Source organism: Macrotis lagotis, chromosome X (genome assembly GCF_037893015.1).
Source record: "Macrotis lagotis isolate mMagLag1 chromosome X, bilby.v1.9.chrom.fasta, whole genome shotgun sequence".
Classification (NCBI taxonomy): domain Eukaryota; kingdom Metazoa; phylum Chordata; class Mammalia; order Peramelemorphia; family Peramelidae; genus Macrotis; species Macrotis lagotis.
Window position 1 is genome coordinate 406,404,306 of NC_133666.1, and position 27,602 is coordinate 406,431,907.

The following is a 27,602-nucleotide window of genomic DNA, read 5'->3' on the forward strand; positions in this document are numbered from 1 at the left end:
GAGTTTAATATTTAATTTAAGGTGTGATAAGAAGTCACTGAAGATTATTGAGTAGGGGAATGACATAATTAGAACTACATTTTAGGAAGACTACTTTGACAGATAAGTGAATGAAGGATGGATGGTATGGAAAGATTTGTGGCAAGCTGATCAATCAGTGTGCTATTAGAATAATTCAAGTATTAGGTGATAAAGGTCCCTTTATAAGCTAGTAGCAAAGTCAGAGGAGAAAAAGGAGTTTGATCCAGGGATTTAGAAAGTTAAGCTCAGTAGACCTCAGCAATAGATTGAAAGGAGTGACAGGGTGGGGGGAAAAGAGCAAGAAGACAAGAATGACTTCTAAGAGAGAGATGAAATATGGGAAGAAGTCTATATGTATAGGGATATTTATAGCAGCTCTCTTGTGGTGGCAGGAAGCTGAAATTGAGGGTATGCCCAGCAGTTGGGGAATGGTTGAAAAAATTATGCTATGTTACTGAGACGAAATGCTGTTCTGTTATGGAAAATGATGAACAAGATGCTTTTAGAAAAAAAACTTTTACAAGCAGATGCAATGGAAAATATATCTTCTACAAAGTAACCACAATATTGCAAGATGATCAGCTGTGAATGGCCTATCTTTTCTCAGCAATGCTGTGATCCAAGAGAATTCTGAAGGACTTGTGATAAAAAAAAGTATCCATCCCAAAGACAGTGCTGATCATGTCTAAATATAGAAAGAAGTATACTTTTATTTTTCTTGTGGTGCCTTTTTTGTGGATGGAGGGAGTCAGGTTTACTTTTACAACATGATTACTATTTTTTTTCATAGCTACCTATTTTTAATCTACACAAATAACTTGCTTTCTCATGGGGGGGATGGGGTGGAAGAAAGGGAGAGAATTTGGAACTCAAGGTTTTGGAAGTAAATGTTGAAATTTGTTTTTGAATGTAGCCAGGGGAAATTTTTTTTGAAAATAAATAAATAAAAAAATGACTTCCAAGTTGTGAGCCTGAGTGACTAGGAAAATGATGGTGCCACTCAATAGTAACAAGAAAGTTAGGAAGAGGGAAGGGTTTTATTTTGGTTTGGTTTGATTTCAGTTTTTTGGAAGACAATAATGAATTCTCTTTTGCACATGTTAACATCTATAGAAAAGACAATAGGTAACTGAAGATGTGAGAATGGAAATCAGCAGAGAGGTTGGGGCTAGATTGATTCCACTAAAGTTAATGAGATCACTAAGTAAAATAGTATAAAGGGAAAAAAGAAGAAGGCCTGAACACTCCAGATTGAAGTTTCCTAAATGAAGATCTAGTAAAGGACACTGAGAAGTGGTAGGTGGGAAGAAAACCAGGAGAGAGTAGAATCACAAAGACCTAGAGAGTTAGAGAGTCAACAGTGTCTAAAACTGCAGAGAGGCCAAGAAGAATGAGGCTGAGAAAAGGTCATGAGATTTGGAAATTATATTAGAAACTGGAGAGATTATTTTCTGTTCAATGATAAGGTTAGGTGCTAGTTTAGAAAGAGTTAAGAGAGGGTTAGAGGAATATACAAAATTACCTTACAGTTGTGAAGCCCAATTGAGATTGCTTAACCCAATCAACATAGTTTTGTGATTTTTTTCCAACTTCATTCAACTGGGTATTTGTAGGACTAAAGAAACCAGAAAGTGGTAGTGGTCCAAGACTGTGCTTTTACAGAATAAGTACAATAACAGGATAAATGCGATAAAAGACTAAAGAGAAGATAGCACAGAACTGGTTTCCTAATGGATCAAGATGGGGAAGAAAGGAGATAGTATGATGTTTGACCTTCATTGTCTCACATCCAGGGCCATTCCCTCACTCAAATCCAAATCATGTGCTTGTCATGGCATCACCTTCCTAATATCGAAGAAGACAATGACATTAGGAAGGACTGGGATTTGAGTGAGGGAAGGGTGCTGTGCTTTGTCACCCATTTCACTTTCTCCTCTAGAGCTAGTGACCAGATATGAATCAGGAAGACTGGAGATAGCCCTGGATATGTGGCAATTACAGTAATGGCTTGCCCAAGACCTCAACACCTAAGTAAGTATCAAGTATCTGAAGCTGGATTCAAACTCCCCTCCTCTTGAGGGCACTGACTTTAGAGTCAAAACACCTGAGAGTTCAAATCTTGCATGGGGACTTACTAATTCTGTGATCTTGGACAAAATTACTTAATCTGATAGTATCACATTTTCATCTTCTGTAAAATGAAAGATTTTAGACTGGATGACCCCTTCCAGTTCTAGATCCATAATCCTAAGTCCATGAGAGAAGTACAAGCTAAAAAAAGTATGCTGAAAGACCTACAAAGAGAAAGACCACATTTCTCTGGGATGATGAAGCAAGGCTTTATAGAGGAGTTGGGATGGGACTATAAATGGTTCTTGAAGGAGAAAGAGGATTCTAAAAAGGGGAGAGAAGTGGGAGGATGTTCCAGGTGTAAAGAGAGTAACAAACAAGATTTATTTTTTGATGCAAGATAGAAAGTATTTCAGTCTTGGTGAAACTTACAGGGTTTTCTATGAAATAAGGACAGAAATGTAAGGTAGTATCAGATTATCGAGTTTAAATGCTAGAAAAAGAGGTTTTAGATTTATTCCTTAGCCAATAGCAAGCAACTTTTGAACAGAATGGTTACATGGTTCATTGAATATTAGAGGACTGAGACTCATGCTTTAGAGCTGGTGATATACTTAAAGAACATTTGATCCAAGCCTCTCATTTTGTTTGTAAAGAGGCTCAATGAGATTAGCTGTTTTTCAAAAGTCTTAAGGTTGGCTCTATTACCAAAATTCCTTAATATTAAATCCAGTGTTATTTTCCACACAACCATTTGGACTAACTCATACCTAAAACATAATATTTTAAAGAGTTAGGTGAAGTGGTGGATAAAGTACTCGGCCTGCAGTAAGAAAGACTTGAGTTCAAATGCCACCTCAAACACTTATCTATATGACCCTAGGTATGTCACTTAACTTCTATTTGTTTCAGTTTCCTCAACTAGAGAATAAAGATAATATCAGCTCCCAATTCATAGGGTTTTTGTAAGAATAAATAAAATATTGTTGTTCTTCACTCTTAAAGAGGACCAAAATGACCTCATTATGTTTGAGTCAAATTACAGTGTATTTGACTATGGCTGATCAGCTCATAATGTTCTACCACAGTCACTCACAAATAGTAATGTGAACATATGAGGTGTTATCACTAAGTTTGCATTTGTTGTGTTTCTTTTGAGTACAAAGTAGGCATTTCATCCCACCTACAGTTGAGGAACTTCATAATGGCAAACTCACCAATCTAAGGTAGCTTATTCCATTTTAGGATGGCTCTATTTAGAATTTTTCCTCATATTCCACAGGGGGAAAAAAATCTCTATTTCCCATCTATTTATACTACTTCTATCCTGTGGTGCCAAGAAAAACACATCTATTCCCTCATCCTTATCATATTTCTTCAAACATTTGAATACAGCATTGTTACATCACTTAGGTTGAACAAGATGATCTCCTAAATATCTTCCAATTTGGGATTCAGTTTGACTCATTATACATTCCTTAAGTGTCTGCTAAGTGCATGGCACTGTGCTAGTTATTGAGAATATGAAGAAATAAAACAAAACAGGCCCTACCCTCAAATAGTTTTCATTCTAATGAATGTATATGATATATAAGAAAAAAGGAAAAAAGATAAAATGCTCTAAGTATATATGAAAGTGGACAGAGAATTAGTGCCTGAAGAGATCAGAGAAGTATATACAGAGAAGATGACACCTGATTTGAGACTTGAAAAAAAGACAAATATTCTGAAAGATGGATCTTGCAACAGGACTACAGAAAGTAGTGAGTCATAGTCCAGAAAGCTTTCACAGAAGTTAAACACAGAATGTGAAATATAATTAAGAGCTTGGTTGGAATATGAAGAGTATAAAGCAAAGTAACAATATCACAAGAAAGACTGAAACAAAATAAGAGATGTTCTTTGATGATAAGATAATTTTGTTCTATAGGAAATAAGATACTGAATAGCACGATTGGAATTGTGTGCTTTACTTCAGAAAGTAACTTTGGGATCTATGTGAACAATGGGTTTGTGAGAAGAATTGAGAGGCAGGGAAAACCAATTAGGGACCTCTTGGACTAAGATAGATGAATAGTGATGATTCTGAATTAAAACAACATTATGAATGGAGATGGGAGAATAGATGTGAGATATTGTGGAAATGAAAGGAACAAAAGATGTGGAGTGAGAGGGGTTAACATTGCTCACTGGAAATAAAATATTATAGAGATTTACTGTTTTCTGTATAGTCCTCTTCTATTGTACAGTGTATATGAAAATGCTCTTTTTATTTGGTGTCTGTTAAGTTTTTAGATAGGAAAATCATTTAACATATTATCAAAGAAAAAGAAAGAAGTTATAAAGTCTTGTAAGACTGTGTATTATATCACAGATTCCAGGAGGACAATAATCTTGCAAATGGACATGTTAGGTTTATATGCCAGAGTCTTTGTGTCCCCTCAGCAGGGAATCATTAACTAACTCATCGACAAACACTGACTAATAAAGTATTTACTCTTCCAATAAGAGATTTCCTTATTTTCCATGGCACTCACAGAAAATTATTATTCTTCATAGCCTATGAATTTGCAATCTTCTCAAATGTTTGGATTCTAGCCAATATGAGAAAAAACATGGGATCTATCACAATTTGATTATTCACAAAATAATTCTAATGGTTCAGTTCTTCTTCCTTTCTTCATTGATATCATATTCTCCATTCTCTACCCTCCAACAAATTTGGATTCACCTCCACTTCCTCAGTTTTTTCCTTCAATTTTCTCTTGAAGTATTTGTCCCATTCTTTTAAAGACTACTGCAAACTTTCTGATATGTTAGGAAGTATAGAAAAGGAAACTAAGGAGATAGGCGAATGCCCAAGAAAGAGGAGAAGGAAAAGCACCTGAAATGAAGAAGGAAAAAAGATCGAAGATGAGAAGTTGCAAAATTGGGTTCTATACATTGTACTCTAATTCAACTTGTGATCTCATCAATGGGACTATTTTCTCCAACAATGTTGATAAAAATCTATCAATGATTGTCCTGCTTATACAACTCTTGTCCATGTTCTTCCATAAGCTATCACATCCAATTTCCTAGGGGTCTTCCTCATATCCTGTTGACTTTGAATGGATATCCAATGGACCATATGGGCCATTCATCTGTTTCCCCCTTGCTCTTATTACAACTAGCCCATCTTTGTTTCTAGTCCAACATTTCTCTGATGGTTTTATACTGCTTCTTTGACATGTCCTTAATTGAAATTCATTGAAGCCTGCTTACATCAACCATTTATCTTTCCATTGCCCTTTGAGTGACCCTCACCTTTAGGTTTTAGGACTATAGATTTCCTTAAGTGGAAGCTATGCAACAGCAAAAGAAAAAAATTTGGTGCTACAATGATAGGCCTTTGTTTCTGGGGGAAAGTTTGGAGTCATTTAAAGATACCATTCAGGACTAACTATATTTCTTTTATTAATTCTAACCGAAAGTTTCATTAGTATTTTAGCAACCAAAATATATTGTTTTGCATATTATATTGTGGAATATAATGCATGCATCAATACATATTACAATTACTTATAGTTAACCCAAACTTCAAAGGCCATTCCACATGGATTGTTTTTAGATATGATCTTAGCTATCTTAAAATTATGATTCTTTTTTTTCATCATTCTGACTCTTCATTCCAGGCTACTGAGACCTTTTTGAATTCTGATCCTGACATTACCTGTATTAGTGATCAGTTCTAGCTTTGAATCATTCAAAAATTAGATAATCATGTCATCTATTCTTTCATCTAAATCATCAATAAGCTTGTTGAGTGGGACAGGACCAACAAGATCTTCTGCTGTGCCACTTGAAATCCCTTTTGAAGTTGAAATGTTTTCAGCTATTACTTCTTTCAACAAAAACTGTGCTCCCAATTCTAGTGAAAGAAACCCCTCAGAAAATATAATTGAATACAAGTTAACTAACCAAGCCTAGAATCCTATATAGTATCAGATAATTTCTCCAGTTATCATAACCAACTCAAGCTGTGCTTGCAACTCACTCCTATAGTCAGAAAAGATAAATCAGAGCTCCCCTAATGACCTAATTCTCCAGAGACAAATAAGGATCACATTAAATCCTTGTGGTTTGAATCCCCCCAGGCAAGATCTACATGGAGTCATACAACTTCTACAAAAGGCCCAAAAGGCACCAAACCACACATGACAGTGGATGAAAAACTATGCTGAGACCTTGACCTTGTCCCAAGTTGTCCTTCCTCACTGCTACCCCAATGGTGCAGCAATATATTCTATCTTAAGAAAACAGTGGGGCTAGTCTAAGAAAAAAGATGTCAGTGAGATTCCAATATAATATTATATATTCTTATTTTAAATCATAATCCTAGAACTGAGAAGTCAATGATCTCATGCTCCTGACCAGAATTTTTATGGTTTCTATTTTGATTTTATGTGCCAAGAAGGTCCTAAATTGTCCTGAGGAATATGGCCATTATAGTCTTAAGGTAAACCATGTTCTTGCATTTGTTGTTATTGTTACTATTACTACTACTTTTATTATTATCAATCATTAGCAATGATATTTTAAGAATCCCTGATTCTTTGCTGCGAATATTCTTTTAATTTATTCAAAAAAATCCCCTTTTGACATTCATTTTAATCACTGCTGTGATTAAATATATAAATGATCTTGATGGTGATGATATAAATATTTTTAAAAGTTTATTCACTGAAGTAATTTATTTACAAAGCATATTTTTTCACAGAAATCATTGGTCAGTTTTTTGTGAATGCCAACCTTTCAAAATTCTTTTCTTTTCTCAGACTTCATAGATTTGAATTAGATATTCAGTGATCTTGTTAATATGGATCAGGATATAAGTGTAAAGGGAACAACTTTCTGATTTGGATAATTTTATAAATAGAAAAGATCAGAAAAAGATAGTTATACTAAAACACTGAGAAAATAGTAAACAGAAAAGAGATACTCATTTAGAGTAAAGATAGTAATAAATGCCTTGTTCCCCAGCATCTAAATTGTATATGAAAAATAGGAGGGCCTTGGTAGCTAGTTTTTATTCCAATTATGGAATAATTGTGTATGGCTTCATTGAGTCTTGGGTGCATAAATGTTGATTGGAAATTTTCTCCATGACTCGACTTTGGGTCATTAGGATTGGTTAGAACCTTCATTAGTTTCTGAGAAGTGGAAATCCCTCAGAACCTATCCAAAGGAAGCTATCTGTAAATGCTCTATAAATCCCAGTTTTAGATCTCCACTTTTGCTGAAAGAAATAATGCTTCCTGAGAGCTTTGCCTGGAGTGGAAAGCTAGAAAAGTTCAGCAAATGCCAAGTTCAGAATTGTTTTGCTATTTCAACAGAAGAGCAAAGAAGTAACCTCTCCCAGGAGAATGGCAGATAAAGGAAGAGTGATACCATTCATTACTTCATTATTGTGCACACTATTCCTGAGGAATACAAAGAATATCAAGGACCTCAATTGAGTGGTGTGTTGTTCTAGGATCACTATATGACCAATTTATTGTGCTTCCTTGTTAAGATTCTGGAAGTTTGTGCCCTTTCCCTGTTTTCCCCAGTTGCTCTGTTTATTGGTGGAGAAATGTGCTACAGGTTATAACAAGAATATTATGCTTCCATTATTCTTTCTTTATCTTCTGTTTAGTAAAAGCTTCCAGTATAGTTAAGGACATCATCTTGTCTTCTTTCTTCAATGAGATCTGTAGTTACAGTTAAAAGTAGTAACCAAGGGGTTATTCTGAGGACCTTTAGAAAATGTGTTGTTTCAACTTATTCATTACCTCTGTGATCTCCTAACCTGCTAATATGAGGTAACTTTAGTGATCAAGATAAACAAGAGAGAAAAATCAGGGAAAATGCAGTTTGTGCAATGCCATAAGGATTATCATGGAAGATGATTTCATGATTCTTTCTACAGAAAGAAATAATGTATATAATGTGTGAATGCTTTTACAAGCACATGCACACCTATTCGTATGTGTGTGTATATATATATATATATATATATATATATATATTTGAATGTATATATATGTGTGTGTGTGTGTGTCTGTGTGTCTGTGTGTCTATGTGTGTCTTTCAGTCCCAAAAATGATTACAAAATAGACAATTTCAAAGGAAACTACAAAGATTTTATGATCCGATGTAGAATGAAAGGAACAAAGCTAGGAGAACAATTTATGCATTGCCAGCAACATTATATAGAAAATCAACTTAAAAAAACAAACTTTAGAACCCCAATTAATGTAATCATAACCAGGAATAATAATATTTGTGCTTAGTTTTCGAAGAAGGCCATGATATCAGGGGAGGTGATACCACGGCAAGCATGTGAACTGGATTTGAGTGAGGGGGTGCTGTGCTCAATCACCAGCCTCACTTTCTCCTCCAGAGCCATCTGAGCCATCAGTGGCCAGATATGAATCAGGACCAATGGAGATAGCCCCAGATGTGAGGTAATCAGGGTTAAGTGACTTGCCCAAGGTCACACAGCTAGTTAATCAAGTATCTGAATTCATATTCAAATTCCTCTCTTCCTAACTTCAAATTCAGTGCTCTATCCACTGCACCACCTAGCTGCCATAATCATGAATCTAGAACACTGAAGATAGATCACTCCATTTGTCTCCTATTGGAGAGGTAATGAACAAAGAATTCAGAGGCAGACATCCTTTTTTAGGGCATGATAAATAAAAAAATGGGTTTCTTGTGATGGTGTTGTTACTTTAAGGGATAGGGAATTCCCCTTAATAAAAGGAAGAGCAACGGGAGGGATAATAATAAATGTTCAAAGAAAAAAACCCTAATTATTTGTGTGTAAGTATAATATATATGAATTTTATATGCCTAATTGATACATTTCACAAACACCCATTTCTTCATTTAAAAAAAGAGAAAACCCGATAGGAGAAGGAGCAATGCCATGGAAGAAAAGGTATATGGTAGCCATAAGAGATAGTGATCTTTATGGACACATCCTGTACCAGAAGAAAGGACTGTGTGAGCTTCTAGGGATATCTGGTGCTCAGAAAGTTGAAGGAGGTGGGGGATGGATATGGATCTAAAGAAAAGACAGCATAGCCAATGTGAAGGAGATACAGCAAGGATAAGGGGTAGAACTAGATCATATAGTGTAAAACCCAGGCTAATATCCACCATAAGGCACTGCTTCTATCCAATATCACAACTTTTTTCCATAAATGATTATTGATTTGAAATAAGCAGTGTGGCATGATGATATACAGTACAAGAATTATAGACAGGAAAACCTGGGTCTAAGTTTTTCAAGTGGAAATTACTGACTGGGTGACCATAAACAATATTCTCACCCTTCTGAATCTCAATTTTTCTCAACTGTAAAGTGGGGATAATTTCTCCAGCATGTTCTTGTAAGCCTCAAATGGGATAATATATAAAATGATTTACAAATCTTAAAGCACAATATAAATTTCAATTACTGAATAAAAGTTAAGTATAAAACATAATAAGAAATAGTTGGTGAAGTGGATAAGAAAACTGGTCTCAGAATCAGGAAAACCTGGGTTATGCTATAGGAGATAAGGAATTGAATTTACATGAGTTTAAAAGTAGCCATCTCTAAGTTTGGAGAGAGGTGTTTGAAGAAATTTACATAATAATTATGTTGAATATTGGAAAGAAATAGTAAATTGTATACCGTAGATATGCAATTTCATGTACAATCATCTATGTATTGTCCTATATTATGGACATGAATGTTTTATTCCATAAATTAAAAATAAAGTAATTTTTAAAAAGCTATGACACAAATGATACAAGCTTCTTTTGGGGGGGTCATACAGAATCAGTGATGGCATCAACTTCATTGCCTATTTTTTTGTTATGATGGATGATGCATATATACTCATTTTCATCCTGATGAATTAGTTTGGGAATAGCAAAATCCACATCATATTTTACCTGGTATAAAAAAAAACATGTACTTGTACTTCCTATGAAAAGAATAAATTATATTTCTCAAGCTCAAGGACAGTGTCTTTTCTAAGGATTTGGGTTCCCATGATCATAATGATTCAATTTCTATCCCTAAGACAAGATGTCTGAGCACTCTGCCTTGCACATACATAGTTAGAACTCAAGCAATATCCACTGAATGAATGGTCAGTATAGCAGGATCAGTATTAATTCTTTTTTTTCAATAAGAAAATGGAAACAGCTATGTTCAGTAACTGAATCAAAGTCCCTAAGGGAGTCAGTGGAAGCCCTAGGACTGAATAGATCTCCAAAATGAAAACAGGATCAGGGCTGTGTCTATAACCCAACTTTTCCAATGCATATGCTTTTCCTATTTAAATTTCTCCATGGATGAATCTAAAGCTACAGTTGACACACAATTCCACCTTCTACTTCATAATTTTAGCATCGATGAAATGAGGCCTGGCCTCTCCACAAAGAAGCACTCTGTTTTGGCCAAAATAGTTCAGTTCTAATAGGTAACCAAAATAACTGTACCATGATAAAAGGTATTACATGCAACATTTCTCAAACTCAAAAGTCGGTAATATTAGATCCTCAGTTGAATTTCCCCCAAGTGAAGATCTGTGCAGAAATAATATTCTTATACAATTTTAAAAATGGGATACTAAGTTGGTACCAAGGTCAAAGCAAGGAAAGACTGCATTTGACCAATCAATTCCTGTGCCCAATTTTCCTTCAAATGGGAAGTGAGAGATCATAAGTCAGTGTAAACAAGCACTGTAAGAACCATACTGTGAAAGGCTGGAAAAAATGTCTCTCCACTATAGGGAATAATTAATAGTGGTTCTTTCTTAGCTTTAGAGTTTTAGAAGGAATTAAGTCTTCGAGAGAGCTAAGGGAGATGTTTGAGTACAAGGATTTGAACTCTCTCTATTCCTTCTCACTTCCAACTATATTGTTAACTACCAGAGGTTAGGGATTATGTTGTTTTTAATATCACTGGAGGTGTTTTTCTTGTTGTTTATATTTTTTTAGGTTTTTGCAATGCAAATGGGGTTAAGTGGCTTGCCCAAAGCCACACAGCTAGGTAATTATTAAGTGTCTGAGACCGGATTTGAACCCAGGTACTCCTGACTCCAGGGCCAGTGCTTTATGCGCCACCAAGCCACCCCTGTTGTTTATATTTTAATCTCTGTATAATTCTCCTGGGATGAGATCAGGATAGGAATAGACCTGTGATTTTGTCAGTATAGGAAATGCTCAAGTGTTGAAACCTTCCTTACCAACATAGACTGGCATCTTCTATGCAATTTAAAATATTATAGTTTCAAGGATAGCCCTTAGATAATCAGAACTCATAAAATATGACAAAGCCTATTCAGGTATAAATTTACTTTTGCATGACGTGCATTCTCTTGTGCATCCTAGGAAGGAAATAGCATCAGAATACTGAGACCCCACAATACATATTTCTAGTTACTATCAGGCCATGATTTATGAACATATATGTATATATAGTTTAATATGATAATGTAATATGTTATGATACGTGATATGAAATGTGATAAGGACAGCCTGGTCCTTAAATAGGAACCTTAACACTTTATCTGGGTAGTTTCTACCCTTTGATTCTAAAAGGCTTTCCAATTAAATATATTGTAGTGGACATTTTTTTTCTGATATGTTTTAAATACTCTTCATTGGGGGGGTCATACTTTTATCTGTCATCAGTTGCAACCTAAGTTAATATTTAATACCTTAGTCTGCAACCTTCTACAAATAACAATGGAACTCAGAATAGGTATTTTAGGAGAAAGAAAAATAGAAGTTCGCACAAGAAGAGAACAAACAGCGAAAGGAGGGCACCTTATGATTTTTGCCTTGTTTATGCTTTCATTGAGGCATAGTGAATTTCAAATTGTTTATATCCAGCTTCTTAGAGCTCACCAACTCCATTAATAATACATTGGTGTCTCTATTTTCCCATATCCTCTCCAACATCTGTCATTTTCCTTTTCTTTATGTTAACTAATCTGATACGTGTGAGATGGTACTTCAGGGTTCTTTTAATTTGCATTTTTCTAGTCAAGAGTAATTTAAAGCATTTTTTTCTAAGTATAGATAGTTTTTCTTTCTTCTGAAAACTTTCTGTTCATATCCTCTGACAATTTATAAATTGGGAAATAACTCATATTCTTGTAATTTGAATCAGTTTATATGTTTAGGAAATGAAACTGTTTCCTAGTTTCCTACTTTCCTTCTAATCCTGTCTTCATTTTATTTGTGCAAAACATTTTTTTTTAAATTTGATATAATTAAAACTATCCATTTTATACCCTGTATTCTTTTATATCTATTTGGTCATAAATTCTTTCCTTATCCAAAAATGTAACAGTAAAATACTCCATACTCTCCTAATTCACTTATGATATCACCGTTTATTTCTAAATCATGTCATTTTGATTTTATTGCAAGATATGGTATGAGGTGTTTGTCTATGCTTTACTTATTCTAAATTGTTCTCCAGTTTACATAAATTTTTGTCAAATTAGAAATTCTCATCCTCAAAGCTTAGACCTTTGGATTGGCCAAACACTGGATTATTATGAACTTTTACTACTATATATTATGTACTTAATCTATTTCACTGATCAATCACTTTATTTCTTAGACAATACCAGACTGTTTTGATGATTATATCTTTGTCTATAATTTGATATCTGATACTGTTAGGCAACTAGATGACTCAGTAGATAGAGTGCTGGGCCTGGAATCAGGAAAAAATACCCCTGAGATCAAATCTAGCCTCAGAAACTTTCTAGCTATGTGACTCTGGGCAAGTCATTTAACCCTGTTTCCCTTGGTTCCTCATTTTTAAAATGAATTAAGAGAAGGTAATAGCAAACCACTCCAGAATCTCTGCCAAGAAAACCCCAAATAAGGTCAACTAAGAGTCAGACATTACTGAAAAAATCAAACCACAACTGCTAAGCCATATTTCTTCACATTTTTTCAAGGATTGCCTTAATCATTTTGATTTTCTTCTTCTTCCAGATTAATTTTATCATTTGTTTCTAACTCTATAAAATAATTTTAGGGTAATTGAATTGTTATATCTTTGAATAAGTAAATTAATTTAGGTAGAATTGTCATTTTTATTAAATTAACTCAGCCTACTCATGAGTAATTAATATTTGTCCAATTATTTAGATCTGACTATATTTGTGTGAAAACCAAAGAGAGTACATTATACATACATTATACACACTTATTAAATATTTATTGAATTTTGCCAGAATTTGCCAACCCATAAAATGAATTAGCTATCTATTGAATCTATTGAATACCTTGCCAAAATCAATCAACCAGCAAGCATTTATTTAATATACACAGTCTCTTTATGTAAGATAGGAGATACCTGCTAAGAGACAGGAATAGGAAGGCAAGAAGGAAAGAAACAAATATTTTTATAGTGCCCACTATGTGGCAGATTCTGTGCTAGGTGCCTTATGAAGATCACCTCATTTTGGGTCATTTAGGTGGCACAGTAGATAAAGCACCAGTCTTGGAGTCAGGAGGACATGAGTTCAAGTCCAACCTCAGACACTTAATATTTGCCTAGTTGTGTGACCTTTGGCAAGTCACTTAACCCCATTGCTATGAATAAAGTATAAAAAGGAATATTGCCACACTTAAATCCTCACAACAATCCTGCAAGGTAGGTACTATTATTGTCCTCATTTTACTGATAAGGAAACTAAGGCAGAAATAGATTAAGTGACTTGTCCAAGGTCACATGGTAGAAAATGTAAGAAGTTGTTTTTGAACTCGTCTTGCTGACTAAAAACCCAGTGCTCTATCCTCTGCATCATTTTTCGAAGGCGAAACAACTCTGCCCTCTAGAAGACTGAGTTTTGTCAGGGGAAACAATATGTGTCTCTAAAGGTATATATTAATTAAATATAAAATTGATGCAAGTAATAATGGGGGGAGGCCCTTGCAGTTGAAGAGATCATGTTTAAAATAATGCTTTAGCTGAGATTGCTTTCCAAAGAACAGCCTCATAAAGTGCCACTAAAAGGAGGGTCACCCAGTAGGCTGCCTACTTAATGATAATTTTATTAATCTTGGCAAACCAAGATACAAGGCAAATTTCAAAATGGCTTTGAAACTTGTGTAGTATTGATCCACTTCAGCAGTGATGGTGGCAAAATTGTGGAAAATGAGGTTTGGATATAGGAACCATCCAAAGAGATGATAATCTAACCCATAATGATATGAACAAAGGAGGTGATAGGCCAGCTGTATACTTCCAAGGTCAAGACAAATTTGGAATATCACATTAACTTCAAACATTCATTTAGCTGTTGATACTTTAACCCTTACTTAGTGTTCAATGAATGAACAACCTCCTAAAAAAACCTAAATTATGCTAATTTGCATTCATGCTATAAGTGAAAGCAAAAGACACATGGAAGTTGCAACTGTATGGAAATATGGTTCAGAAGTTATTTTTGGAGAGGAATAAAGTAATAAAAAGCTAGATGGCACAGTGGAAAGAATGCCAGACCTGGAATCTTCCTGAGTTCAAATATGGCCTCAGACACTTATTAGATGTATGACCCTGGGCAAGTCACTTAATCCTGTCTGCCTCAATTTCTTCATCTGTAAAATGAGCTAGAGAAGTAAATATCCCATTATCTTTGCCAAGAAAATCCCAAATGAGGTTACTAAGAATCTGACATGAATAAAACAAGTGACCAACAATAAATTTGTTTAGCACTTATTTGTGGTGAATGCTAGAGCAAGAAATCGAAAAGTAAGAGTTGCTATTCTCAGAAAGGTCAACTTCTAAAACAGAGATAGATGTTTTAGCTACATCAGATATGAAGCAGTGGCAAGGTGAATAATGATTCTTCTTTATTGTTTTTCCATTAATAGACTCATATACATTTCTAAGGTTGAAACAGTTGATCCTAACAAAAGTTTCTTTTCTGGGTCTTTAGTAGCTAGCACTACTCAGAAAACCAGGGCTTCCACACCTCGAAAGGAAATTGCAAGATATCTCCCAACATTATTACTTCCTTGGATGATGATTTCCAGATGGACTGGAAGATACTGCTATTTGTAGGCATCCTGGGTACAATGTTCTGAGCTAACTCTAGGCCTCTGAAAGGAAGTGATAGTTCAGATGTTGGAAATGTTTTAATAGGCTGGTAATACCAACTCTTGTGTCTCCCTCAATGGACCTTGATGTTTCAGTTAGGGTGGCTTGTAGGAGCAGTTAGTGTGGATGGTGATTGAGATGACAATCTTTGTCCATAGTACTAGCTATTTTGGATGAAGACCAAGACCTGGTAGAAACAATAGTATGAGAGTCACTACTATTCCCCAAATAAAGGATTTGGTGAAGGTGGGTTTACCTCATATTAAAATGCAGCAACAATATTATTTCATGGTCTTCTTAGTAATCTTATATTGGAGAACTTTTGAGTATTTTCATGACTACCACACACTAATTGCACTTAATGTATTAAAATTTTTTGCAGAGATTGAGAATACAGAATTTTTTTAAAAGGGCTTAAAAACTACAAAAGAAAAAAGAATCAAATATTTAAAGCTAGGAAAGAACCTCAGAAATCATTAAGTTCGGGGGGGGGTTAGATGGCAAAGTGGATAGAGCATTGGCCCTGGAGTCTGGAGGACCTGAGTTCAAATGTGACCTCAGACATTTAATAATCACCAAGCTGTGTGGCCTTGGGCAAGCCACTTAACCCCATTGCCTTGCCAAAAGAAAAGTAATTAAGTTCAGGACTCTTGTTTTACAAATGAGAAACTGAGATGTGGAAAGTCACCCAATTAACCAAGTTGTATAGAATTTCACTATATTGCAGTATGTGTGTGTGTGTGTGTTTATTTTGTGACTTTAAAGCAAATATTGGTATAGAGAGGGTTACAAAACATAATGGGAAACATTGTTTAAGTAAGAAATGAGAGAGTTAATGGTTTTTTGACTGTACAGAAGCTTTAAGCCTAAGTATACATCACGAATATCTTTTCCAAGAAGAATATTTGGAGCATTGGATATTAAACAACATTAAAAAGTTTAATTATATTTAACAGAGAAGAAATGACTGAATATCATTGTCAAATTCATTTTCAATAAGCTGTCAGTGTACAGTATAACACTAACGTATTAGAGCAAGGATCAAAAACAAATTAGAAGAATAAAACATTAAAATATATAGTGCACAAATGAAGAGACTCCAATCTGATCTACTTAACTACCTATTGATCCCCCAAAACAAGAAAGGGACAAAATAATAGATACTGATACAATCTATCACCATTCTCTAAGGGAATTTAACCAGTATAAATTCTCACAGTGAAGAGACTAAAAACAGCCTTATCCAGCAAATACATGATCTTCTTGCCAAGCATAGAGATAAAGGAATCCAAGGGCAACACAAGTTCAGAATATAAATTTGTTTGTAAAATTTAATGGAAGAGAATGGTGAAAGATTATGAGTACTCTCAACTCATAAAACAAGAAGCAGTGGAGGGAACAATAAGTTTACAGGAAGTTTGGAAGGAACCTAACTAAGTCAGATCATTCCAAAGGCATTTAAGGATGAAACTGAGAAAAGAATGATGACCAGACAAAAAAATGATAAATATCTGTGAAGATATCTATTACAAACTTATTTTTTTTAAATCTGACAATGGAGCCACCATATTGAATTCTAATAGCAGACCCAGAAGTGATTCAAGAGAAAGTAGAAAAGCATAAGGATTTAAAGAGTAGTTGAAATAGATCAAATATATATAAATCAGGTTACACCAGAACCAATACTCTTTTGAGAGTAATGAGACTTCTAGTTTTGAGATAGCTGCAAGATATGGGAAAAAAATTCTTGGAAAAAAATCATAAACCTTATTATGAAAAAATTGAGAAAAGAACAGTAACTACCACCACATATCCCTAGCTAAATTAGGACGACTCACTACAAGATTCAAAATACAGGCTCACTGAATTAGAACAATTTGAAAACGAAGCAGATAGTCAGTTCCTCCTATCCCTTTTTGATGGGGCAGAGGTGATCCAGTGGACAGAGACCTAAGCCTGGAGTCAGGACCTGAATTCTAATTGTCCCTCAGACACTTGACACTTACTAGCTGTGTGATCATAGGCAAGTCACTTAACCCCTGATTGCCTTGAATCCAGGGTCATCTCCAATCATCCTGATTCATGTCTGACATTGGACCCAGATGCTCCATAGGAGAAAGTGAGAGGAGAAAGGTGACTTAGCACAACCCTTAACTCTAATCCAATTCACTTACTTTTCATGGCATCACCTCCCTAATATCATGATCGTTTTCAAGAAGGAAGGACAGACAGCATCATCATCATCAACATCCATTTTGATACTTTCATTTAATGACAAATACCTCTCCAAATGCATAATTAAATCATCACCTTGCATCCATGCTAAGAGAAAAAAGAAACTCACTTAGAAGATTCCTGCATATTTATTACATCTACCTGGAAATAGAAGTAAGATACTGCTGTTCTTCAAGTTTGCATCTAAGTGAGAACAATGGCATAACCACTCCTTAGATTTTAACTGTACAGCAGCTCTAAAGACTTATTCCCAGTTTTCTCAATAACATGTGTTAGTGTTGTCTCCTTTTGTGGGGTTCCAAGGTAAGCCATGCTAGCATGACTCATTTAGTCACCTAAGAGTCATAAAAGACCTACTCACATAAAAAGTTGTTCTTTCAAAATTGACAAATGTCCCAAAGTAACTTGATTCACCACATTCTTCATGCTGACTAGACTCTTTTTAATAAAGAGAGAAGGACTATGCCTGCCAGAACTAAGTGATGAATCTTTGTTGAATAATCTTTCTATTCTATGCCTAAGTAAACCTTTTATTGCCTACCAAATGATCTACAAATATCTCATTACATTCCAATATTGTTGTTAAACTGAAAAAGGACTATCCTGATCTAAGTTCAGTAACTATTATGTTTATGTAAAAAATCGTTAGCATACTCAAATCCAATGATTTCTCATTTGGAAATATATCTTGATATATCATCCAAAGGAAAAAATTATGAATACCAAGATTTTCATAGTGGTACTTTAAAAAACTGAAAATAGACATATTAAATTCAATACTTAAATAGCTCTGTGACTTCAACAATTTGAAAGTTTCATCCAAATCTTCAGGTCACTGTTCAGTCATTCTTATTCATCCTTTGTAATTCTTGTATATGACTCACTTTAACTTTCTCACAGAAAATCCACCTGGTGTGCTAAAGGTCTTCCTATCTTTCTCCAGACAGTCCAGGTGAATCAGTAGAATATCAGAACTGTTGAGTTCTTATTCCTTGTAAGACTAATCCGTCTTCTTTTCTTACCATATAAATTTTTTGATATCTTTTAACTCTTATTCTCCAAAATTCTTTATTGGTCAGATCTTGCAGTCTATTTATGCCCATAAGGTATATCTCCATCACTCTGGATGATATTGATTTTAATTTTTTAGACAATTTTGTAGTTGATACCCTGATGACATATAAGAACACTATAATATAAATATTACAAAGATTGCCCTTTTTGGTGAATCTTTATATAGTTACAGAAATTTTTGCCACGTCCCAAAACATAAAAACACAAAACAAGTATAGATATGTATTCACAAAATGAAGAGCCCCATAGGTCATTCATCCAAAAATTGTCATAATTTTTGAAATAGACAGTATTTATTCACTTGCTTTTTTTATTTGTGAATGGTCTTTTGAAGGGTTACTTATCTCTTCAAGGAGGTTTAACAATCTCTAGGACTTGATGCAACTAGAACAATATTATACATAAAGAGGAGGATCTGGAACATGTTACCCTCCACAGAGAATGTCATTTCAATTTGGTCTGTGTAACTGATCTCAGACATCCCAATGTAAACATAATTGGCATGAATTCTTCCTCATTTTATTCCTGGCTTGATGGTGATAATATTGGGTTATTAAAAGCTTATTTTTGCTATCATGTACTTTAAGGAATCTTGGATAATTTTGCTGTGTATAAAAGACATCATGCTAGAAAAGAGCATTTTAGGGAGGCATTTTACTGTACTACATCAAATCTTTTTTTTCACAATCAACCAATAATAATCACAACTTTTCATCCATCCCTTTTGAGTTTCCATTACAATTAATTGTTCTTTTTATTCTTATTCATTTTTTTTAGATTTTTGCAAGGCAAATGGGGTTACGTAGCTTGCCTAAAGCCACACAGCTAGGTAATTATTAAGTGTCTGTGGTCAGATTTGAACTCAGGTACTCCTGATTCCAGGGCCAGTGCTCTATCCACTGCACCGCCTAGCCACCGCAGTTTTCTTCTTATAACATCATAATCTATGTTCTGTTATTTTGGTTCTTCTTTTTTTTCCGTTACTGTTTTCATGAAGTTTTGTTTTCAATATGATTTTATGTTTCTCATGTTGATCTTAATTGCATCTTACTATTCCATTACATTTATGTACCATAATTTACTAAACCATTTCCCTATTATAGTTTTTGAAGGCTTCTTCCAAGGTTTTCACAAAGAATTTTCAACAATGGACTAAAACTTCCCTGTTTGGAAACTGAAAAGTTGTGACATTATGCATTAAAAATGTATAATAATAATTAAAAAGCAATTTTCAATATATATTGATATCTAATATAGTTTTTAATCAAGGGGCAGCATAGCATCATGACTAGAGAGAGGACCTTATAATCAAAAAGTACTAGGTTCAAATCTTTTTTTTATTCTTTGCATTGTTTATTCTTTATTATTATTCATGGTTCTAAGGATCCTCTGAAGAGGAAGGAAAGGAAGAAAGAGTATATATATATATATATATATATATATATATATATATATATATATATATATATGCCTGAAAAGTGATTCCTCCCAAGAAAACTAGATGAAAGAGTGAAACAGAGATTACAGCCAATGAACTCTGCCCTCCATACTATTGCAAGGAGAGTGGAGCCATTGCCTAGAGAAAACACAATGACCAGGTTTCATTTGTAACATCTGCTAGAGATGACAGGCTAAGTGCAGGAATGGGAACTTTTATTATCAGGATTGGAAGAAAGATCACCTATTTGCAAAATTCTTGTGTTGAATTATTAAGATCTAAAACATCATAAAATCTCCTAAACTAGATTCATAATCAATACAATACAATGCACATTGATTAAGCACCTACTCTATTCTGAGCATTATGCTAAGTACCAATCATTTAGAAGAGTTCCACCTTACTATTTATTGAAGATAAATCAAGTGGATGAAGAATCTTTTTCCAACCTATGAAGTAACAGTTTGATTGAAACTATAAAGATTTTAAAACTTAAGTCTACAGTAAAACTTTTGGTACACCCTATTTATGCAATGATACCAGCACTCTGAATTGTCAATCTAATTGAATTTTATAGCCTGCACAAGAAGGATTCTTCATCCAGTGTTTTCTTTTTCAGAAAACAGAACTATATTGAGTGAATGGGACTTAGTGTAGTGCTGGAATACAGTAGATGCTTAATCAATGTGTATTGTATTGTATTATGAATCTAATTTAGGAGACCTTACAGTCTTTCTAGACCTTAACAATCAGGACAATATATTGCTAATAAGTGTTCTTCCTTCAATTTCTGATAACCTAAATTCCCACTCCTTGCCCTAAAGATTTACTACACTAAGACTTCTAATAAATTCTATATATTGAACAGACATTCTGATTGGACAGAGAATTGAGATAAAAATTAACTATGATAAAGATAAAATAGATTGTTTTGGAGAAATTGTGCAGTTCTTTTAATGGCCTCAAACTTGTCCCTGAACCATTTTTTTCTTTTGTTTTTCATTTCATTTTATTTTTTTTCAATTACATGCAAAGATTGTTTTCAACATTGATCCTTGAAATATCTTTTCAATATCAACATTCTTCAATATGTGGTTCAATATAACTGAATCAAAGAATACCTCAATCCCAAGAAATTAAACTTAAGCATCACCCAAAGGATAATGGTAAGAGTAAACTGCAAGATAATAACAATGAAGAATAATTAGAATGACTGTAAGATACTATAAGAGATAATAAAAAATAGTAGAAGAAAGTTGGTAAGAAAGGAAGACAAGAAAGGGCAAAGGAAAAAAGGTATTTATCCTTACAATGCCAAATGATCTAGGAAAAGGCCCTTAGCAAGTTGGCTGTACCCTCTGTAGAGAATTTATGGGAAAACTCAAATAAGAACTGCCTAGGCAGGAAAGGCAGAGATTCAACCCAGGATAGAAGAATAACCCTACCACTATATATAAGAATACCCTTTTATTTTAGTCAAAAATCATCATCTATCTTAGCTCAAATTGATTTGGAACAAAATATTAAAACTTAGGAAAAGGCTGACATTTCTATCACTTTGAATAGATATTTTTGTGGAAAATGTTTGAGAGGACATGGTCAAGCATGGTCCAGCATGCCCAGGTTGAAAAGTTGCAGAAAAGCTATAATCTACATTGATATAAGAAGAGTCTGCATTGAAGTGATGTCAGATTCATTCAAGTATAAGCAGCTAGCTGGTACAGTGGGTAAAGTGGGAGTCAGGAAAATATGACTTTAGATCTTATTCAACACAGTTACTGGCTATTGTAACCCTAAGCAACTTTGTTATCTCTTTCAGAATCAGTTTCTTCATTTATAAGATTAATAATAATAGCACCTAGTTTAGACCATTTGCTGACAGGATCACATGAAATAACTTATGTAAAGTTCTTTGTAAAGGTGAAAAATGTTATTTAATGTTAGGTTTGATAATTACTGAAATATCATATGTAGTTTTGTGTTCTACACACAGGAGGCACTTAATAAATGTTCAAATTAATTCCAACTTTCCGATTCTGATTCTGTCTGCAGAGCATTGTAAAGGAAATACAATAGGTTTGGGTCCTCCTTTAAGTTTAAGCTTAAATTTAAATTTAATTTTAAATTTAAATTGCTTAATCTCAGTAGACCTTGGTTTGTACTCAATAATATGAGAGATGAAATTAAATGAACTGTCATGTTCATTTCAGCTCTAAGATTCTGTGATTTTTATGAACATATTTCAAGGGGGGGTTGGGAGGGGGAAGACCAGAGGAGAGGAAGCCAAACATTTCCGTGATGAAGACTACACCTTGAAGACCCCTCTCTCTTCTACCCTTCATTCTCCCACCTTTCTCTCTGTGGGTCCTCTGGCAGCAATAAGAAAACAATTTTCTGCTCCCATAGCTCAGCAATCCTGGCTTATGATCAGCTAGTTCTTTTCTTGCATGTAGATCTGTTTTTACTTCTGGCACTCACTAGGGGCTTAAATGTTTCCGCCTTCGAGCCCCACCTCCCTTGAACTGAGCCTTCACACCCTCCCCTTTGTTCAGGGCTTCAGTCAAACCTCCTCCATCTTTTCTTTCCTGCTTCATTTGTACAGCACTGCATCAGAATTGTAGATTCTGATCTTACAAAATAGCTTTGGCATTTAACAAAAACCCTGCAGGGAAAAATAAAAAGGCCCTAAAGTCTCAATGCAATCATGCTCATTTTAAGAACTTCAGTCATTTGTCCTTGGCTCATTTTTTCCCAGAAATGACTGGCACCAGCAACTTGTTTCGTAAAGGCAGTTGGCCCAGGTCTCGCTTGGCTGGTCTTGCGGGATGATTTCGGTTACCCGTTTCGCTTGCCAAGTCCTGTATTCCCCAATGACCTACTTTGGATTTGAAATTTCCATCGAGACCACCTGCCTGGCGTTAATTAGTTATGGTTTCTTATTTTATATGCAAAATTGCTTTAATTTCTTTGAGCTGGCATGGAGATGGGTTTTCCCTCCTAGTTCTACTGTACAGGGAGCATTCTACCCTGTCCCAGTTATTCAATCTATCCCAGCATGTTGTCTATAACCAGGGCCGAAAAAGTAGTCAACCAAATCCAGAGAGAAGACAATGAGTAGTCAAGGGAAAGTCATGAGTGTTTCCCAAACCTTCCTTCCCTTACAACAGATAAACACAAGTCACATGCAAGCAAAAAGGAAAAAACCTCCCAATACAAATACCTTTCCTAACTATAGCAAAGAGAATTGTAAAGGAAATGTGTTATCATATTTAGTGACCCATAATATGTCTCTCCTAATGCATTTATTAATCACCAATTACTATATCAAATTCAACTGTTTATCCAGTTACTTTCTTAGGGATACTAGGGAATTCTCATTCCAAATCTACTGACTTCCCCTTTAATATGTACAATTGTAAGTGAACAATTTCTCTAAGGTGAAAAGCTATTCTATTCAGGGAACTTCCTAAATTTGGGTCTATCTCAATTTACATTTTTTTTTCAAATTCAGCCCAGCAATGGGCATCAGCATGTTAGAGACAAGATGTATGGCTTTCTGTGAAGGAAAGATTTGGTGCTGACAGATAAATGGAACAATATAAGTCCTCTGGAAAGTTCAAAAGCTCCCCTTTCTCATGAATAGAAAATTAGACCTGAGTTGGATAGTAGGCCAAGAGCCATTGACTATCACAAGGTGGCACCTTGGGATCATTTTGATTTTATGTACTTTAATTTTCACATCATCTGAGGCCAATATTATGTAGTGGTAGATAACAAGGTACCTTTATTCTATTTCAATTTTATGTGAGTGTCTAATATTATCACCATTCTCTTGCATTCACTTAAATTTAAAACTGCCAGGGATTATATTTCCTCATCATGTTTGAGCTCACCATTTAGAAAAAATGACATTCAACTTGAATCCTGGCACCAATCATTCTACAAAAGGGCTGTACTCACAAGTATCACCTGATATCCTATCAATTTTTATACACCATTGCAACGACAAAATAATCTGAGGTTCATTGGACAGAGAAATGACATGGAATTGCTCTCTGTCACCATGTAATATTTCTCTGAAAATTGGGTTATTGAATAGTTTGGGACAATGAAGAATAGCACCAGTCTTTAGACCTGGAAGGTTTCCACTTTTCCCCTATTCCCTCTGAAGTCATATGAATTCAGAGTCAACTAAGGTCATATAGTCAAGTGGAATAAGCAATGGATTTGGAGTCCGAGGAGGCCCTGGATTCTAATAACTTTGCAATGTTGGACAAGTCACTGAAACTCTCTGGGGTTAAAATCTTCATCTGTAAGATGAACAGGCACAACTAGATGTCAATTAAATGGGAGAATTTTTCTGTGTAAAGCTGGGTTAGCCCTAAAGAGAAGTCTTAGAAGTCTAAATCCTAGTGTTTTATGAGAAGATTCTCATTAAGAGCCATAGCTGAAAGCCACCTGCAGCATGGTTCATGATCAATGCAACTGAACATTCATTAAGTACCTACAATGGACAAAGCACTGTCCTAGATAGTGGAGTTCAAAGAGTAATATCATCCAGACAATAACCACAAGGCATTAAAGTTTTAAACTAGTCTGGGGTTTGACTTAATACCTATCAACTGAAATGTGAAGTTATGTCTCTGAACCAAGGATGAAGAGGATTTTCAAACAAATGTGCATAAGCAAATTCACCCTAATTCTATTTAGAGTTGTATTAATCAAGCAGCCCCTAAATTACAAATTAATTGTATTCTAGAAGTTAACCTTATATATTTATGCATTTTTAATTTCCTTTAGTTTATAGTTGAATAAAATTCAAAATAAGAGAAATGTTTTAAACTAGATTATCTTTCCAACTCTGAAAAGTTTGGAAAATTCCCAGTTTATAAAAATGTGAAGCCCTGGGAAGGAAACAGGGCTATAACAGCAGAATTATTTGCTTAAAAAGGAATTATATTAATAAATAACATTTAGAAGGAATCAGCTCCTTGAGAAAAGGAATTGCTTCAATTTTCTATTTGTATCCCCAGAAACTAGCATAGTATCCTTCACATTGACGCTTTAATGAAGGCTTGTTGATTCATTTGCCTGAAGGGCCCCAAAAAAGATTATATATAATTAATATTTTTGAGATGTTTCTAGGTAGTAGATATTTTGATATCTGTTTTTAGTATATAAGAAATTATGTAAAATTATGTACCATATTATTAAAAAAAAAGTATCAGAATAATATCAAGGAGACTAAAGCCTAGAATGAGCTGAGGCTTATCTAAAATGCTGCTGATTACAAAAAAATAGCTTTTAAATTCATGCTTATAGGAAAAAGGAGAGCAAAGAGTAGACCTACTGTTTGAGGCACATGCTGTAATCATTAACAGATGACAGAGAGAAAAAGAGGTATGTCCAATATATAATCTGCTCAATCTTTTGTCATGGTAAAGGATCTTTAGTCTGAAGAGGACAGATCAAATAGGATTTTTAAAAGATCCTATGGGGGTGACTAGGTGGCACAGTGGATAGAGTACTGGCCCTGGAGTCAGGAGTACCTGAGTTCAAATCCGGTCTCAGACACTTAATAATTACCTAGTTGTGTGGACTTGGGCAAGCCACTTAACCCCATTGCCTTGCAAAAAAAAAAAAACAAAAACCCTAAAAAAAAATTAAAATAAATGAAAAGAACCTATAGAAAATAACTAGGAATTCTAAAAGAGTTGTATCTCACTGGAGCAAATCCAAAATACCTGTTCCCTTTTTTCTATCCCTTCCTTTTTCAAAGGAGCTTACTCTTACTAATCATCTTCTTTCTCTTTAGTCTTTAGGCTCCTTTCTCCTGAATCTTCTTTTTTCTGCCTACAAACATGTTCATGTTTTCCAGATTTTGAAAAGTCTGTCCCTTTATCCTGACATTGTATCAAGTTCTATTCCCTTTTGATATCAAACTTCAAGAAAGAATAATCTATTGATTTTACCCATTTTCTCATGACCCACCTGCATAACCCTTTGCAATATGGTTGCTGAATCCATCATTCTAAATAAACTTTTTATTCTACAAGAAAACTTTTCTCCAAGAAACTTTTTTATTATTCTTCATTGCTAGATTCAATGATCCTTTCTCAGTCTTCTTCCTTTTTGATCTTTTGCAACATTTAACACTGAGAAAATATCTTTCTACTGTATACTCTCTTTTCTTGACCTCAAGGATGCTCAGAGAATCACCATATTTTTGAATTGGAAAGAACATCAAAGGACATAACCCAGACAAGTAGTCATCTGGCCTCTGATTAAAGTCCTCTAAGTAGAGTCCAGCATAGATAACAGATTAGGAGGAAATAATACAGATTAAATATTTCCCATACCTTCTTCATCCAATACCTAGAAAGATCATCAGACCAACTCCTGATTCACACAAAGAAAAATCAGTGAATCATTTTTCCTTCCCAAGTCAACATAAAGAAAGAAAGCTTTGCAGACACTGAGAACAGGGGATAACCATGAGAATGCCCGAAAACAGAGCTTTTGTTCATGCAGACTAAACTGGGACATGCTTCTGTGCTTTAGGGAAAGAGGAGATCACAGATCCCACAGAGATAGTCCTGAAGTTACTCAGGAAGCAGAAATTAGAGATAATTGGCAGTTCTGTTACTAACTCCCTACTTTTGGATCACAAATATACTGTAGATTGAGGAGAGCATCTCTACTTAGGAAAGAGAAATGAGGGAAAGAAGCAGTAGCTTGGATACAGGTATGTGTTTGCAAAAAAACAACAGCATAAGTAAGCAGCACCTGGGTGGTTCTGACTCTGGAATGAGTTGTCCATATTCATTCCCTAGTCTGGGAAACTTGGAACTATGTAGAAAAAGTAGGGAGTTCAGACTAAGGGAGAGTTGTTCTATCCTACAAAGATCTTCAGCTGGTTGGGTAGATTAGCAATAGTGTCCTGGAGCTTCCAACCATAGGAAAGCCTGTAGCTGTGTTAGCCAGACCCAAAGTTGAGTCAAGAACTTATAAAGTTCAGAGCATGCAAGAAGTGAACAAAATTTTTCACAAATCAGACCACTGGGGACACATGGAAAGTTTGCAGATCACCAGTCTGAGTTACCCCTAAAATCCTTGAAGAATGTGAACGCATGCGCACACACATATGCATATATATATATATATATATATATATATATATATATATATGTTTAATATGTAGGTATATATTAATATATACCTGCAGAATAAGTAAATAAATAAATAATAAAAACACACCTGCAAAGTAGAATGCAGAGTTAGGAGGGGGAGGGAGTAAAAGACAGGGTATTTTTCTGAAAGAGATTAGTCATCAGCACAATGAGTTCTAACCTTTAAGAATGGATGACAAATACAGGTTTAAAAGGAAAGAAAGAATACTAGAGAAAGGAATTGTGATAGGGATCTGGGTAAAGGAAAGAGAAAAGGATAAAAGGGCAAAAGCAAATTATATTAAGCATAAAGTGCTACTATGGAAAATGCTCCTTTCTCAATACTCTCACCCTCTTTGTAAAAAAAAGATCCAGAAGTAAAGAAGATAAATTTCAGATAATTTTCCCCTACTTTTCTTTCCCTCTTCCACTACTGTAT